General features: G+C 47.3%; 1 long non-coding RNA gene across 1 annotated transcript in view; it reads right to left on the bottom strand.

Moving 5' to 3' along the window:
• The window catches only part of LOC130601605 (uncharacterized), a 31,913-nt gene extending 22,968 nt beyond the window's left edge, over positions 1–8,945 (bottom strand). Inside the window, exon 1 of the long non-coding RNA XR_008972719.1 lies at positions 8,768–8,945. This is a non-coding gene — a long non-coding RNA (uncharacterized LOC130601605). The remainder of the gene's footprint in view (positions 1–8,767) is intronic.
• Between the last annotated feature and the right edge of the window lie 9,362 nt (positions 8,946–18,307).

Here is an 18,307-nt window from a genome sequence, read left to right on the forward strand (position 1 = left end):
GGCTGATGACTTTTGCAAACCCAGCCACCACTTTCTTAGTAATTATAATGCAATTAACAGTTCTAAGATCACACAGAAATTTTTAAGCACTATTAGAGAAGCAGTGATTTTATATCAAGGCATAGGCAAGAAATGGAGACACAGGTAGAGATAAAAAAAGAGGCATATCACAAGAGAATGGGCTTGTGCCTGTCCTATTCCATGTCTACATATCTGTCCAGTTGAGCTATTCAGGGAGACAAAAATTTATCTTTCTGGAAAGTTTCTGAGTTGATACCCAAACAGTGACAGAAAGGACCAAAGATACCATCAGGAAGAGAGTTTGTTCTAAGAATAAAACAGTGTGGGGAATGCAGACTGTGAACCACCATAGACACAACCAGGAGTAAATAGGGGACCTTCCAGGAGCCTGGGTGTGGAAAAAAACGTATCACCGCAGTAAAAGAACGTAACAAAGTGAAGAATTTAGTGCCGATTGTGTGCATCACAGTAACTACATTCAAAACTATCCCTGTTGTGAAAACCAGGGTGTCACAGAGCTGACAGAGAGGAATACAGGAAGCAACAAAGAACACAGAGAGAAAACACAGGAAGGCAATAGGGGAAGAAGAAGACTAGCTTCCCAAAGCCACAGCTGCCTCTCTGGCTTTGTGTGTAACTCTGAGTCCTTCATGAAGACCGTAATCCATCATTTTGGGGAGAAAATATAAATTGCCATGGTGCTGCATCACTCACTCCCCACACGATGCCTGCTGTCCTGCTCAGCATGGTGTACCTCATCACTGGAAGAGCACCAGTTGTGCACCAGTCCCTGCCCATCAATGCAGGCTGCTGCCATGCCCCATACATCTATTACAATCTGCAATTACAACCTGCAATTACAACATCCATCTCTTCTGCCAGCCTGGACCCCACAACACATGCACACACGGAGCAGCTATGCTTGCTGGTGACATGGTTTCCTCCTCAAAATTAGATTCTTATTGATTACGATAACTAAAGCACCCTAGAAAGAAACTGTTTTGACATCTCGGCTATTCTAGCACTATTATTTGTCAGAAATTAATTACATCCTTCGATTTGCTTTCCAGATGGAAAATATAAGTGTCTTCAAACCCCCTGAAGCTATCTTCTGCTGCTAGCTCTTTGCAGCTGTCTTCAGCAGCACCCTGGCAGGCTGGAGCTCAGCAGCCAACTGGAACTGGGAGATAAAAGTTTCTGAGTTTTGACTTGTGCTAAAATGTTTATCTGCTTCATAAGCAGCTAATGATGTTTTATAACATATAAACATGCTGCTGCTAAAACTTTAATGGGCATAATTACCATTCTTTGAAAATTCTAATTATGGATTACTAGGAAGTAACTTAAGAACTTGGATAAGATCAGGGAATTTGGATGGGCTGTCAGTGACGCAACCTCTGCGTCTATAGCTCCCCATAAATTAATCGTTTTCCATGGTTTACTTTCACATTCTACTTCACCATATGGTGTTCCATGGAGCTTATTCCACATCCTGCTTTGCTCAGTCCTCCCAGTTTTGGCCTCATGCTTCTCCAGGAATGCCACTGCTTTCCTGCAAAGAGGCACTTGTTGTACCTCCTTATGGAGCAGCCCATGCCTGCAGTCCAAGCCAGCCCCACTAGCTCTCAAATACTTATTTTTTCTGCTTATTTGAGGTTTTCTGCTTATTTCTGTGTCATGTGAGTAAGGTATAATTTTACTAGCCATCTTGAGGACTTTTCTGATAGCTGATTTACAGATTTATGTCTCCATATTTTTAGATTTTATCTATTTTGTAATCAGGTGTGTGATAATGACAGCCAGAGCTGCAGAGGAGCAAAGCAACAAATCCAGCATAAATCCAGTTTTGTTCATTCATATTTGCCTTAAATTGGTTCTATCAGACATTATGGGATGAAACCAGGAAATGAATTATTGAGTATTGCTAGAAACTGGCTTGCCAATTTATAGACTTATTATAATGCTTGGTCTAAAATGTTAAGCTGCTAATTAATTGAATTGCTGACTCCTTGTATTAGAACATATAAAGCTGTTGTTCCCAGTTTGGGACAGCATAGAACAAGTTTCACCTGCCTGGTGCCCTTTTTACACTATGAATTTTCCTTGTAAATAAACCCAGCCCCATGACTGGGATAATTTTTTTTCTTTCGAATTGGCCAAAATGTGCTATAAATGAAGACAATGCTGATCACAGGCATGGGTTTCTGGCTCAAACTCAGAAACTGCAGGCTGCCATTTCCTTCTCAGAATGTAAAAACATAGTTAATGTTTAGGTATCTTGTACAAACTCTCTGCATGGAGCTGACTGAGGAAGCAGACTTCTGGGTGCTGCGTGCCATTGCTGCTGCTCCCAGACCTCACCACAGACCTGGGACCATCCATAACACACCATCCCAACAAACTGTTCACTGCCTGGACAGCCACCCAAGTGGGAATCCATGTTCAGAAACCTCTCCTTCACCTTCTCGTCCTGCCAAACCCCCCTGAGGTCTGTCAGCTTCGACCTACCAGCCAGCACAGCCCCAGCCGATGGCATACTTCACGCAGACATGTTACAGTATTATCTAGAGCTTTAGAAAGGCTTTTTCTGATTTTGGAGGGCAGTTATAAATTACCTGCCAAAATTTAGTTAAATCAAATTTCTGTGAAGACAGAGTATTTCAGCCATGAAATGTTCTCAATAGAAAACACCACCAGCTTTTATTGTGTGTGGAAGATTACTTATAGGGCTATTTTTCCAAGTGATAAGAAACCTCAGTGTGGTTAAGAAACCTGTTCAGGACAGTCATGGAAAGGACAAGGAGGAAAGCTGTCAGTGAGGCTCAAGCAGTTTCCCAAGCACCGAACAAGACGTTTCATATGGCCATGAAGTGAAAATTGACGTCTGAGGCGCTCACCGGTACCATCACTGTCTGCACATTCTTCACAAAGGAAAAAGCTCAAGAAAGGTCACTGACCCAAAAGAGAGGTTGAGTGAAGCTGAGAGAAAGCTGTGCACAAAACACTTAGAGCATCCACCAAGAAAAGGCAGGATCAATAATCCTGTCTATTACAATATAAAATTAGATCAACAGGTCTGGCTTTCATCCCACATAAATAGCAGTTCCTGTCATGGAAGCCCTTTCACAGTCTGCTTTTAAGTGACTGCAAGCATTTCAAAGACTTTCATTTTCAGAAATGTTACACAAATAATTCTGGGATTTGAAATGCTCTTTGAAACTTTCAGACGGAAAATGAATAATCCTCCCCTTTTGGGGATTATCCATCCTTCATCCTTACACAAAACACAGAAGGGCATTAACTAAAGAACATTCAGGTTAAAGTTGGTGGGGTTATTAAACAGTAACTAGGTTTTTATTTAAAACTCTGTTATGATGATCAGTGATCACATACCTCACAGCAGTATGGATAATTTAAGGTAAATGTCCAAGTTCAGCTTTCGAATAGCCTGAACACAACGTTTTGTTTCTTTCTATTCAAGATGATAAATTTCATTCCACAGTTTTTAATTAGTTGGTCACCATTATGTTTAAGTGCTAGTGACAGAACTGGACACATAATTCATACTGAATAATTTACTTAATTAATTCAGTCATTTTTCTACTTGCTTATTGTTCATAAGGAGATTATAATATTCTCCATTTATGCCCTCCTTGAATGTATTCAGCAAATAAGTTCATCACATTATCCTCTGCTTGTAGCCCCCTGCCATGATCCCACTGGAGCAAGGCACTGGATGTGTTCAGAGGCATGCCAGAGAAGACATAAAGATGGGGACCCTTATCTCAGGGAAGGATGATTAGGAAAGAAGCAGTTGAAGTAAACAGAATAATACAAGGGTAAAGTGATGAAAAGGAAGGGCAGTTATTTTCCCTCCCATAATACAAGAAACAGATGGTATTCAATAAAATCACAAGCCAGAATGTACATAAAGTAAAAAAAAAAAAAAGAAAAAAATCAAAATATTACAAAGTTAGAACCTACTTCACATGACAGTACCAGCGCCAAGAATTTAGCACAATTCAAAAGAGGATTAGACATTTAAATGGATAATGGGAGTAACAGATCTGACAATATCACAGTCACAGTATCACAGTATGATAGAGATTGGAAGGGACCTCAAAAGATCATCTAGTCCAATCCCCCTGCCGGAGCAGGAACACCTAGATAAGGTTACACAGGAATGTATCCAGGCGAGTTTTGAATGTCTCCAGGGAAGGAGACTCCACAACCTCCCTGGGCAGCCTGTTCCCGTGTTCTGTCACCCCCACTGAGAAGAAGTTTCTTCTCAAGTTTAAGTGGAACCTCTTTTGTTACAGTTTGTACCCATTACCCCTTGTCCACTGAGTAGAGCCTGGCTCCATCCTTGTGGCACTCCCCCTTTATATATTTATATACACTAATAAGGTCACCCCTCAGTCTCCTCTTCTCCAAACTATAGAGACCCAGCTCCCTCAGTCTTTCCTCATAAGGGAGATGCTCCACTCCCTTAATCATCTTCGCTGCCCTGCACTGGACTCTCTCCAGCAGGTCCCTGTCCTTGAACTGAGGGGCCCAGAACTGGACACAATATTCCAGATGCGGTCTCACCAGGGCAGAGTAGAGGGGAAGGAGGACCTCTCCTCTCGACCTACTAACCACCCCCCTTCTAATACACCCCAGGATGCCATTGGCCTTCTTGGCCACAAGGGCACCGTGTTGGCTCATGGTCATCCTGTCGTCCACTAGGACCCCCAGGTCCCTCTCCCCTACACTGCTCTCTAGCAGGTTGTTCCCCAACCTATACTGGAACCTGGGGTTATTCCTGCCCAGATGCAGGACCCTACACTTTCCCTTGTTATATTTCATCAAGTTATTCCCTGCCCAACTCTCCAGCCTGTCCAGGTCTCGCTGGATGGCAGCACAGCCTTCTGGCGTGTCAGCCACTCCTCCCAGCTTAGTGTCATCAGCAAACTTGCTGATAGTACACTCAATTCCCTCATCTAAATCGTTGAGGAATATATTAAATAATACTGGTCCCAGTACTGACCCTTGAGGCACTCCACTAGTTACAGGCCTCCAACTAGACTCCACCCCATAGACTACAACTCTATGGCTTCTCTCCTTCAGCCAGTTCACAGTCCACCTCACTACCTGATCATCCAGACCACACTTCCTCAATTAAGCTGTGAGGATGCTGTGCGAGACTGTGTCAAATGCTTTGCTGAGGTCAAGGTAGACCACATCCACCGCTCTGCCATCACCCATCCATCGTGTTATTTCCTCATAAAAGGCTAAGAGATTGGTCAAGCGTGACTTCCCCTTTGTGAAGCCATGTTGACTGCCCCTCATAACCCTCTTATCCTTGATATGCCTTAAGATGGCACCAAGGATAAGGTGTTCCATCACTTTCCCAGGGATGGAGGTGAGGCTGACCGGTCCGTAGTTACCCGGGTCTTCCTTCTTGCCCTTTTTGAAGACTGGAGTGACATTTGCTTTCCTCCAGTCCTCAGGCACCTCTCCCATTTCCCAAGACTTGGTAAAGATGATGGAGAGTGATCTAGCAATGACTTCTGCCAGTTCCCTCAGCACCCGCGGGTGCATCCCATCTGGACCCATGGATTTATGGATGTCCAGATTGCTCAACCAGTCTCTAACCTATTCCTCATCGACTAAGGCAAACCGCTCCGTCGACCTGACTTCATCTAAGGTCTCAGGGGTACAGGGCTCTTCAGGACTGCCTGCAGCAGAGTAGACAGAGACAAAGAAGGCATTCAGTAACTCTGCCATCTCTGTATCTTCTGTCACCAGGGCACCCATCCCGTTCACCAGTGGGCCTACATTGCCTCTGGTGTTGGTTTTATCTACCATGTATTTGAAAAAGCTCTTTCTGCTGTCCTTGACCGCTCTCGCCAGATTTAATTCTAAGGAGGCCTTAGTCATCCTAGGTGCCTTCCTACATCCTCTAGCAGCAGCCTTATATTCCTCCCAAGTGGCCAGCCCCTCTTTCCAAGACCTGTAAACTCTCCTCTTCCACTTGAGCATACCCAGCAATTCCCTATTTAGCCATGCAGGTCTCCTGACCCTCTTCCTTGACTTCCTACGTGTCAGGATGCTGTGATCTTGAGCTCGGAAAAAGCAATCCTTGAATGCCAACCAACTATCTTGGGCCCCTGTACCTTCAAACAGCCTTGCCCATGGGATTTCCCTTAGCAATTGCTTGAAAAGGCCAAAGTTTGCCCTGCTAAAGTCCAGGGTTGCAATTCTACTTGCTATTCTACTGGTCCTACCACACAAGATCCTGAATTCCACCATCTCGTGGTCGCTGCAACCAAGGCAGCCCTCAACCTTTACTGCTTCAACCAGACCCTCCTTGTTAGTGAGGATGAGATCCAGCAGCGCTCCTCTCCTGGTTGGCTCATCCACCATTTGCAGGAGGAAGTTATCATCCATACACTGGAGGAACCTCCTGGACTGTGGCTGGGTTGCTGAGTGGTCCTTCCAGCAAACATCAGGGAAGTTAAAATCCCCCACGACAACCATGGCCTGTGACTGTGAGGCCACTCTCGGCTGCCTGTAGAAGGCCTCGTCAACTTCCTCACCCTGATCTGGTGGTCTGTAACAGACACCCACAACGGTATCTCCCCTGCCAGTACGCCCCTTAATTCTCACCCACAGACTCTCAACTTGCTCGTCATCTGTCCCTGGACAGAACTCGGTGCATTGTAGCTGCTCTCGCACATAGAGAGCAACCCCACCACCCTTCCTGGCTGGCCTGTCTTTCCTGAAAAGGACATAGCCCTCCATGACTATATTCCAGTCATGTGAGCTGTCCCACCACGTCTCTGTAATTGCCACCAGATCATAGTCTCCTGACTTAACACAGGTTTCCAACTCCTCCTGCTTATTTCCCATGCTGCGCGCATTGGTGTACAGACATTCCAGGGAGCCAGCTGAGCACACCCATTTCACTCTAGGATTATAGGAGGCCTCCCAGTCTTCATCAATTCTGGAGTGCTGCCCCACTGCGGCAAGCCCAGCTACAGCCCCATCCCCCTTCAAATCTAGTTTAAAGCTCTCCAAATGAGCCCTGCTAATTCGTGCCCCAGCATCCTTTTGCCTCTGTGAGATAAAACTTTCCCACTTGTCATTGTCCAGAATGGTGCCCTGTAAAACCAGCCATTATCAAAGAATCCAAAGCCCTGCCTGTAGCACCAGTCTCGAAACCAGTCGTTTATGGACTGAATCTTCCCATTCCTTCCCACATCATCAATAGAAGATGGAAGCAGTGAGGAGAAGATCACTTGAGCCCCAGACTCTTTGACCATCCGCCCCAAGGCCCTGTAGTCTTTCTTCATCCCCCTCAGACTGCGGGAAGCAGCTTCCCCCTCACCTGTCTGGAAGACCAGCAGCGGGTAGTAGTCTGTCGGGTGCACCAGGTTGGGGAGCGCCCTGGTGATATCCCTGATCCGGGCTCCAGGCAGACTACACACTTCCCTATGATGAGGGTCAACTCTGCATATCGGGCCCTCTGTTCCTCTCAGAAGGGAATCACCTACTACAATGACTCTTCTTTCTTTCTTATCAGAGGCAGTTTTGAGGTGCAAAGTCGACAATGACTCTTCTTTCTTTCTTATCAGAGGCAGTTTTGAGGTGCAAAAGACCGCCTTTTCCTATATGGCCTTGTAGGCTGGCCTTGCCTCACATTCTCACCTACCTCTCCTTCAAGATCCAGGGCCTCAAACATATTACAGAGGGACACCTGGGGAAGCAGGGCAGGAAGGGGGGAGGGTTTCCCACGACGCCGAACTGGGACTCGTTTCCAACCCTCGTTGTCGTTTTGGTCCCCTACCTCTGCGCAACAGCTACAGGGCAGGGGGTGTCTCGGGCCATCCCCCTCTGACTGAGAGGGCAGGGGTCCTTCCCCTTTTGGGGGGTATCTCCCTGGAACCGTTCCAACTGGCACGCCAGGGAGTTACTCCACCAGTCGATCTCCCTTTCACACTCCCTGATGGTCCTCAGCGTCTCAACCTCCTTAAGTTTTGCCACCAGGCTAAGCAGATCTTCTACCTGCTGACACCTCACGCAGGTGGAATGCTGTCCTCCCTCCCCCGGCAGCAGCAGGCTCTGGCACTCCCTGCACCCAGAGACCTGAACAGCCACGGTCTGGGACGGGGTCTCTGTCTGAGCTGCTGCAGTCATCTTACTGCAAGCTCTCTTTCTGGAGGCGACCATATTGGTCAGCAGTCGGACACCAGCAACAGGGTCAGCAACACGACCTGCTTGTTCCTCCCTGTGCCTGGTGGGCAGCGACATGTCAGAGGCTCTCTCACGGCAAGGGGCAGATGGGTGGTCGCCGTCTCCGTGGGAACGCCCCCTGCCACGTCAGCTGCTCTCTCGCAAGGGCTGCTGGGGCTTCGGGGATCGGGAGATGTCGGGGATCGGGAGATGTCGGGAATCGCGATGCCTCTGTGCTATCCCGTCTGATTTTCCTAATCTCCGTTGACCCTCGCGGTCGCTGAAGCGTGCCGGCTGCGGCTCTAGCTGGGCTAGCTCCGATCAGCTGACTGAATTCTGATTTTAGAAACAATATAAACCATTTTGATGCAGGGCATTGGCAAGTCTTGCAAGGCCAATTCCTTACAAGTGCTTATATTTGAAATTCAGAGTATAAGCATCTTGGGCTCCCACATTCCAAGGACACAGTTTATATATGCAGTCTTATCACTTCATTTTTTACAGCACCATCCTCAGCAACATCAGATACCTCAGTATTCCTGAGGGTGGGGAGGATAGCCAGATCACATCTGGAGCACAGGCTTTCACGGAATGCACATGGTACGAACTCTTTTTAAAGAGGACATTGCTGGAGATGTGTGTTGGAGACTAACCCCACTCTTAAGGCCTTCACTGTAGCATCAGCTGTGGCTGCAGGGGAAGATGAAGCCAATTCCCTTTTGCAAAGGACTAGGGAAGGAGAAGGGCTGGCAGCTGGAGATGCTCCGTGGCTTCATGAGTAGTAAGGGGCATCACCTAGAAAGACATGGAGGGAGACCAGGGAACACCACCACCTCTCCCAGCACTTGAGCCTGTATCAAATACACGGAGGAGAAGCAACTCAGAAGGGTACTTAGAGGTCCCCTTCTCATTTCAACACTTAAACGTGGGATGTCAATGCGTTCAGTAACACCTTTACTCATTTCTAGTAACCAGGGCTTGGTAGTGCCAAAAAAAAAAAAAAAAAAAAAAAAGCAGCTTTTTTTATAGGTTGGGAAGTTGAAGATCTTTTCCAGATCCTTTGTATCAATTTCAAACCTTTAGAAGTCAACATTCAGATTTTGTGCTTCACATTCACCACCCTCATTAAATTTCCCCCCTCCACAGCACTAGCAGGGCTTTTAATGTTGCATGATTTGTAAGAAGGTAGGTGTTTCATCAGCTTCAACATTAAACAGGCTCTGACACAAGAGCATGGACAATGCTTGTACAGTTCCAGTTCCCTCCACACTTGCTATGAAAAATCATCTCATGTTCAGTAATGAGAACAGTAAGTTACAGAGAGCATGTTGGGTAAAATGGTCATGAATCTCCCTGACTCCCTGGTGAGGCTGCTGCTCATTAGACAGGTGAGAAAGAGTTTTCCTGGAGCAGAGCCAGACTTGTGCCTGTGTCACTGTTTCACAAGGTTACTTGCTGGTTTACAGTGCTGGGTTTCCATTTTTTCCAGAGTATTTTGGTCCATACCACTGAGGCTGTGCCCTGCTGATGCACATTAAGTGATGTCAGCCAAGGCCGCAGCTCAGGATTTCTCAGGGGACTTTTTCCTGTTCTGTTTTCACTGTAAATAAGTGAATAGTACTGCAGGTGTGAGGGTCCTAACAATCTGGACTCCAAGCATGGTTTTGACTAACCTGCTTCTGTCTCAGCCATCTTGTCTAATATATCCTGTCCGGTGCTACTGTATACACACACACACACTCTGAGCCCCAGGTGCATACATACCCTGCCCTGAGACCAACTGGCATAGTCTGGCCTCATCCATATTATTAAACCCCCCTGGCCTCCAAAACTCTGCAGCCACCTCCAGAAAACCCTGGGGGAATGCCCCCTGGGTGGCTCCTGACCCAAGCCTGAAGTCCCTGAGAAGCTGTCAAGGAGTCAAGGAGCCTTTGCCCAGAGCTGCTTACTATGAGGCAGAGCCCTGGAAAAAAGTAAGGGCTGTAAAGGTTTCTGCCTGTCTCTAACAGGCACCTGATGCCATATGGGAGGGAAAAGTCTCGCTTTACAAGGTCCTATTTCTTCTGGGGCAGGGAGCACAGTTTGTCCTGGTTGCTAGAAAAAGCAGAACTGACAAAATTATTCAGGAGACAATGATTTTCCATCACACCATATCCCAGCTGGTCCATCCTGTGTGAGGCTAAGACTTCGTATTGTTGCATCTCAAATGTCATCCACCTATGGTAACTGAAAAGCAACCCCATAAAATGAACCCAGCCTTTGACCATCACATAGAGCATCAAGTCATTGGCAGGGAGCAAATATCCTTCCTGTTAGCAAGAGATAACGTTCAATTTCCTCTATGAGCTATTAGTGCACAAACGCTGTCTGTCACCAGGAACTAATCTCAGAAACCTCTCACAAAGGGTATCCCAGATAGTAACAAATTTTCAGGAATATCAAAAAAAATATCACTCCTGTATAAGTGTCAGTCAGCTATGTTTAAATAGTACCATCCACGCACAGAACAGAAACAGAAATTTGCCATCTCTGCTTTTCTTCTTACTCTTTTTCTCTTAAAGAGGAGATGCTAAATCAGTTTTTATTCTCTTTCCCTTTCTACATAATATCACTGCATTTTGTGGAGCACACTTCCTGCTAGGTCTCCTACCAGGGTGTCGTGGTTTAAGCCCAGTACCACGCAGCTCACTCGCTCACTCCACCCCCCTTCCTCCTCCCCTGCTCCCGAAGGGATGGGGAGGAGAATCAAAAGAATGTGACTCCCACGGGTTGAGGTAAGAACAGTCCAGTAACCAAGGTATAACACAAATCACTGCTGCTACCACCAATAATAATAATGATAAGGGAAGTAACAAGGGAAGAGAATACAACCACTCACCACCCACCGACCAATATCCTGCTTGGCCGAGCAGTGAACTAGCCCTTCTGGGTAACTGCCCCAGCTTTTACATCCTGGTCATGACCAGTCACAATCGATCCTTAGGTGTATCTATAGTCACAATCCCTCCCCTTTCCTCTAGTGTGAGCAGGGAAGTGCCAATATCCTCAAAAGTTTGAAAATGATGGTTAAATGCCTTGGAGAAACTGGCCTTCAATTACTTTCTTCATCTGTATGCCTTCCATTTGCCTGGTTAGCTGCTAAAATCAGAGGGGAAAGAGCTGTAGTCAGATATTGGTCAATTGCTGAGGTGAGTAGACTGAGAGAGGACGCCTGCAACACCAAAGTGGAGCGGGGAGAGATCAGTGTCCAAGAGCCTCACCTCAGAGCGACAAAAGCCATTGAGGAGGGAGCCTCAAGTCCTCAACAGGACCTGCCCAGGAGCTGGCAGCTCAGCTCTCGCGAGCAGCTGACTCACCGGGGGCGGAGCCAGGAGGCTCGGCGGCAGCTGTGAGCGGTTAAAACCTGCGCAGGGAGTGCGAGCGGCTAGGGAGTGCGTTGAGGCAGTTCACGCGGGCAGGTGAGTGGGGTGACTGCCTGATCAAGAGGACTCAACTGGAGTGCAGGAGGAGGAAGTACTGCTTGCTTGTGCAGAGAGATGTAGAGGGACCGATGGACCAGATAGATCATGGTCACCACTCGATCAAAACCTGTAGTGAGGAATAACGTGGGTACCCAGACTGAGCCTTCCTGCAGACATGGGGCCGTGCAGGTCTCTGGCTGCAGCGAATGCCTGAGCCTGGCACTTGTATCAGAGAGAGCCAGTGACACCGCTTGTGTGCAGTGTCAGCAAATAGATGACCTGCTAAAGCAGGTGGTTGAACTGAGGGAGGACATAGAAAGGTTGAGAGCTATCAGAGAGTGTGAAAGTGAAATTGATTGGTGGAGCCACAGCCTAAGGCAAGGGCAGAGAGAAGTGGTTGAACAAGTGATAGATCCCCTTCCCTCCTACCATCAGACAGAAGGAGTAAACTTAAGGGACAAGGAAGTATGGAGGGAGGTCCCTCCTTGGAGAGGTAAGCGAAAACCCTCACAATCCCTTCCTTCCTCCCAGTTGCCCTTGAGTAACAGGTATGAGGTCTTGGAACCACAGGGCCAGGTAAATGGTGATGGAGGGGTAGATCCATCTAGTGAGTCACCTAGGGCTTGTCGCTCACCCCCATGCCTTAGAACTTCCTCAACGAAGAAGAAAGGAAGAGTACTTGTGGTGGGTGACTCCCTTTTGAGGGGAACAGAAGGGCCCATTTGTCGACCAGATCCATCCCACAGGGAAGTCCGCTGCCTACCTGGGGCTCGGATTGGAGATGTTAAAAGGAAACTCTCTGATTTGGTGCAGCCCTCTGACTACTATCAGCTGCTGGTTTTTCAGGTTGGCAGTGATGAAATTATTACAAGCAGGGCAAGGGCAATGAAGAGAGACTTCAGGGCCCTGGGACGGCTGGTTAGAGGGTCTGGAGCACAAGTGGTGTTTGCCTCCTTACCTGTTACAAGCAAAGGTGAAGAGATAAATAGGAAGAGACTGCAGATCAATGTATGGCTACGGGACTGGTGCCAAAGGCAGGGGTTTGGGTTTTTCAATCATAGGCTGCTATATGAGACACCTGGTTTGCTGGTGGCAGGTGGGATACATCAGTCCCAGAGGGGGAGAAGGTTTCTGGGGCAGGAGTTAGTAGGGCTCATTGACAGGGCTTTAAACTAGGTAGGACGGGGAAATAACTGGGCCTGCTGGGGACAAGCCCAAAAGAAACATGATAGGACTTGAAGAATGGCAGACTAGGGAGAACTCTCAATCTATTGTTTCATTTGAGGGAAACGGTAGTTGTTTAAACCCTGTCCTGCAGGGGAAAAAGGGTAGAATCATAGAAGAATCATAGAATCGTTAGGGTTGGAAAGGACCTTAAGATCATCTAGTTCCAACCCCCCTGCCGTGGGCAGGGAGACCTGGAGACCAGGGAGACTAAATCATATCACCCAAGGCCTCGTCCAACCTGGTCTTGAACACTGCCAGGGATGGAGTATTCACAACCTCCCTGGGCAACCTATTCCAGTGCCTCACCACCCTAACAGGAAAGAATTTCCTTCTTATATCCAACCTAAACTTCCCCTGTTTAAGTTCTAACCCGTTACCCCTTGTCCTGTCACTACAGTCTCTAATTAAGAGTCCCTCTCCAGCATCCCTATAGGCCCCCTTCAGATACTGGAAGGCTACTATGAGGTCTCTACGGAGCCTTCTCTTCTCCAGGCTGAACAACCCCAACTTTCTCAGCCTATTTTCATAGGGGAGGTGCTTCAGTCCCCTGATCATCCTCGTGGCCCTTCTCTGGACTTGTTCCAACAGTTCCATGACCTTTTTATGTTGAGGACACCAGAACTGCACACAATACTCCAGGTGAGGTCTCACAAGAGCAGAGTAGAGGGGCAGGATCACCTCCTTTGACCTGCTGGTCACGCTCCTCTTGATGCAGCCCAGGATACGGTTGGCTTTCTGGGCTGCTAGCGCACACTGCTGGCTCATGTTCATTTTCTTATCAACCAACACCCCCAAGTCCTTCTCTGCAGGGCTGCTCTGAATCTCTTCTCTGCCCAACCTGTAGCTGTGCCTGGCATTGCTCCAACCCAGGTGTAGGACCTTGCACTTGGCATGGTTAAACCGCATGAGGTTGGCATCAGCCCACCTCACAAGTGTGTCAAGGTCCCTCTGGATGGCATTCCTTCCCTCCAGCGTATCAACCAAATCACACAGCTTGGTGTCATTGGCAAACTTGCTGAGGGCGCACTCAATCCCACTGTCCATGTCAGCGACAAAGATGTTAAACAAGACCAGTCCCAACACCGATCCCTCAGCCCCCCGTTACTGGTCTCTAGCTAGGCATTGAGCCAGTGGTACCTGGGCAAGAGTTAGTAGAGCTCACTCACAGAGCTCTAGGTTAGATTCGAAGTGCGAGGGGGTTGTAGCTGGGTTTGAACTAGTGGGGCAATGTTCTAGTATGAATGAAGACCAGAAGGCCTCCCGCCTTCCAAGGGTGCCACTAGCGTGCTCAGCTCGCTCCCTGAAACGCCTGTACACCAATGCACGCAGCATGGGGAATAAACAGGAGGAGTTAGAAGTCTGTGTGCGGTCTAAAGGTCATGACCTGGTGGCAATTACAGAGACATGGTGGGACAGCTCACATGACTGGAATGTGGTCATGGCTATGGCTATGTCCTTTTTAGGAAAGATAGATCAGCAAAGCGAGGTGGTGGAGTTGCTCTTTATGTGAAAGAGCGACTAGAATGTATTGAGTTCTGTCCAGGGGCAGATGAGGACCAAGTGGAAAGTCTGTGGGTGTGAATTAAGGGACAGGCTGGTACGGGTGGCACAGCTGTGGGGGTCTATTATAGACCTCCTGGTTAGGACGAAGGAGTTGATGAGGCTTTCTACAGGCAGTTGAAAGCAGCCTCACGACTGCATGCCTTGGTCCTTATGGGGGATTTTAACTACCCCGATATTTGCTGGAAGACTTACACAGCCAGTCATTCACAGTCTAGGAGTTTCCTCCAGTGCATTGATGATAACTTCTTACTGCAAATGGTGGACGAACCAACTAGGGGAGGAGCGCTGCTGGATCTGGTACTCACCAACAAGGAGGGTCTGGTTGAAGTAGTGACGGTCAATGGCAGCCTGGGCTGCAGTGACCATGAGATGGTGGAGTTTAGGATCTTGTGTGGGAGGAATAGAATACCTAGTAAGGCCACATTTCTGGATTTCCTAAGGGCAAACTTTGGCCTCTTCAATCAATTGCTAAGGGAAGTATCATGGCAAAGCGTACTAGGTGGTAAAGGGGCTCAAGACAGTTGGTCAGCATTCAAGAACCACTTCTTCAAAGCTCAGGATCAGAGTGTCCCAATGAGTAGGAGGTCAAGTAGGGGAGCCAGGAGACCAGCATGGTTAAACAAGGAACTGCTGGGCAAATTCGTACGGAAAAAGAGAATCTATGGATTATGGAAGGAGGGGCTGGCCACTTGGGAGGAATATAGGACAGTTGTTAGAGGATGTAGGGAGGCAATTAGGACAGCTAAGGCCTCCTTGGAACTTAATCTGGCAAGTCAGGTCAAGGACAATAGAAAGGGCTTCTTCAAATACATAGCGGATAAAACTAACACAAGAGGCAATATAGGCCCACTGCTGAATGAGGTGGGTGCCCTGGAGACAGAGGATATAAAGAAAGCAGAGGTGCTGAATGCCTTCTTTGCCTCTGTCTTTACTCCTGCAGACTCTCCCCGGGGGACCCAGATTCCTATAGCCCCGGAAGGAGTCAGGATAAAGGAGGAGTTTGCTTTGGTAGATGAGGATTGGGTTAGGGATCGGTTAAGCAATCTGGACATCTATAAATCGATGGGTCCGGATGGAATACACCTGCGGGTGCTGAGGGAGCTGGCAGAGGTCATTGCCGAGCCACTCTCCATCATCTTTGGTAAGTCGCAGGAAAGAGGAGAGGTGCCTGAGGATTGGAGGATGGCAAATGTCACGCCGGTCTATAAGAAGGGCAAGAAGGAGGACCCGGGTAATTATAGACCGGTCAGCCTTACCTCCATCCCTGGAAAGGTGATGGAACAACTTATTCTTGACACCATCTCTAGACATATCAAGGATGAGGGGGTGATTAAGAGCAGCCAACATGGCTTTACCAAGGGTAAGTTATGTTTGACCAGCCTTATAGCCGCCTATGAGCAAGTAACTAGGTGGATGGATGATGGTAGAGCAGTAGATGTGGTTTTTCTAGATTTCAGTAAGGCATTTGATACTGTCTTCCGCAGCATCCTCATAGATAAGCTAAGGAAGTGTGGGCTTGATGATCAGGTAGTGAAGTGGATCAAGAACTGGTTGGAAGGAAGAAGGCAGAGAGTTGTGGTCAATGGGGCAGAATCTAGCTGGAGGTCTGTGACAGTCATAACAGAATAAGTGACCTTTGGGGAGGCACGGATAGGAGCTTTGTTGTTCTTACATTTGGTGTCAGAACTCAACATGTAAAATAAAGGGGGGTTTATTTCTTTCTCATTCATGAATGTCTCGTCTATAGAGCCTAATTAAAGTCACCCTGTTTCCAGATCAGTGAAAATGTGCAACATGTATATAGATCCTTTCTCTACAAGCTGAAGAGCCAAAATTCTGTTATTCATTCCTACTAAAGAAATAAGGAAAATTTTAACCTGGAGCAGTCTTAGAAGTAACATCTATCTATAAAACAAAGCAGTGTCAAAACGTAGCTTTGAGAAAACACGGCCTTGCCTTTCATTTAAAAGACATATTTATTGATGGTGAGACATAATGCACTTCAATCCCAGCTGAATAACTCACCTCAAAGGTTTTGAAAGAGTCTCATGTCTAATTTGAAAATGTATTTCCTTCTGTAAGTATAAAATATGTTCAGTTAACATTTTTCAAGTATACCACCTTTTCTGAGGAGAAAAGCACATTAAAGAGTGAAGGCAGAAGCCTGCAAACTTGCAACATTCTTTCTCAAGAACACGTTTTATTTGTGTCCTAATAAACATAAATACAGTAAGGTAGCATCTAAGAAAATTAAGAGCTAAGTGGAAATGTAGAGGAAGGTCAAACAGGAACAGAACAGACTATAAAGCAGTGCTTATGTATAAAAGCAGTCTTTCAGACAGTTTAGTACTGTGCTTAAATAATTCAGTCCAAGGAGCAGAGAGGAATTTGAGCTACTGGGTTCTCTTGCCAGGAAGAGAAATCTCCTTTTAATTTGATGGCAGAAAAATAGATAACTGATGTCAAAGCATCACTGAAAAAGGACCCAGCCTACAGACCCTGCTCTGGGCAGCACCACTTCCACCCTCTGTGAGACCCCAGTTTTTATGGCCTTTCCCTGCAGTACTGTGTAGAAAAACAGTGATCCTCTTCCCTGTCTGAGAACAGTTAGCGTTATATTTGAGTTGAGATCCATTTCACTTTCCTGTGACCTTTAGTCAGCTCTCCCTGCCTGGTTTGCATATGTTTTACATCCAGTAAGCACTAGTTTAAAGTGAGTAGGGGCTTCACATGCGGGCTCCCTGGGAATAAAGGCTCCTTCGCAATGCAGTGTTGGGAGGCCCTCAGCTCATGCTGGCAGCTCACCAGGACAAGGCTGAAGCAGATTTCTGCCTGTCTGCAGGATTCACCTGCACGCAGACCACTTCAGGCCAGGATTTTACCCTGTGCATGTGGGGTTACATCTTAAGCAGCTGATAATCAGCTGCTGGGAACAGCATTGGCACCTCCACAGTTATTTCCTGGGGGAGGATGTTAAAAACCTGGCATTGTGGCAACTTCCGCAGCAGCGTGGGCACAGCTCTGATGGGGGTATGATGTATCACAACAGATCCTCATCTCTTCTGGTGGGAATGGGAGGCAGGGGTGCTGTAGCATCCTTGACCTCCTCTGCTAAACCCAGCCTGCATTTATTTATTACTAATGCCCCATGATGCACTGTAACTTTAGAGGTGGATTTTTGTGAGGGAAAGTGTGGCAGGGTAAGACACTGGCACAAAAGCTTCTTCACTGCCCAAGTGAAGCTCTGGGGAAGGCTTCTCTTATCAGGACACATGATTTCTGTGATCCCCCTTGCAAAGAGGCTGTGTTTGTCATGATTGTCATCTGTGACATGACATACCACTGACAAACTGCATGACAAACAGAGGAATATTAGTTAAATTCAGTCAGCAAATTCAGTTGTTTTGACAGCAGGAGTCCTGGGCCTGATCCAGAGGAGGGATGTCATGGTGGGACCTGCACGAGGTTACACAGCTGGGAAAGATCCCCTGATTTTCTCCTGTATGCTGTCACTGTACCTGACCCCCCGCTGCTCCTACAACTGCTGATCCAGCTGTGCCAGGAGGGACAGGACTGAGCTGTGGCTTGCCCACCTCCCAACCTGCCCCAGTCACACCTACAGACCGCTTGCTCCCCAAACTGTGTTTGTTGTTTGGTGAAAGTTCTTGAAGAGCAGAGCAAACACAAAACCTAACTATAGTGCCTTAGTCAGCTCCTCAGAACAAATATGCTCAAACATTTTGGCACCTTGAGTATGAAGCCAAATGACTTAGGGAGAGCAAAGAGGCTGAATTAGAGCCCTGAAGCACAGCAACAAA

Source organism: Pezoporus wallicus, unplaced genomic scaffold (assembly GCF_028554395.1).
Source record: "Pezoporus wallicus isolate ANWC-B61680 ecotype Strahan unplaced genomic scaffold, APGP_CSIRO_Pwel_v1 contig_6412, whole genome shotgun sequence".
NCBI classification, from domain to species: Eukaryota; Metazoa; Chordata; class Aves; order Psittaciformes; family Psittacidae; genus Pezoporus; species Pezoporus wallicus.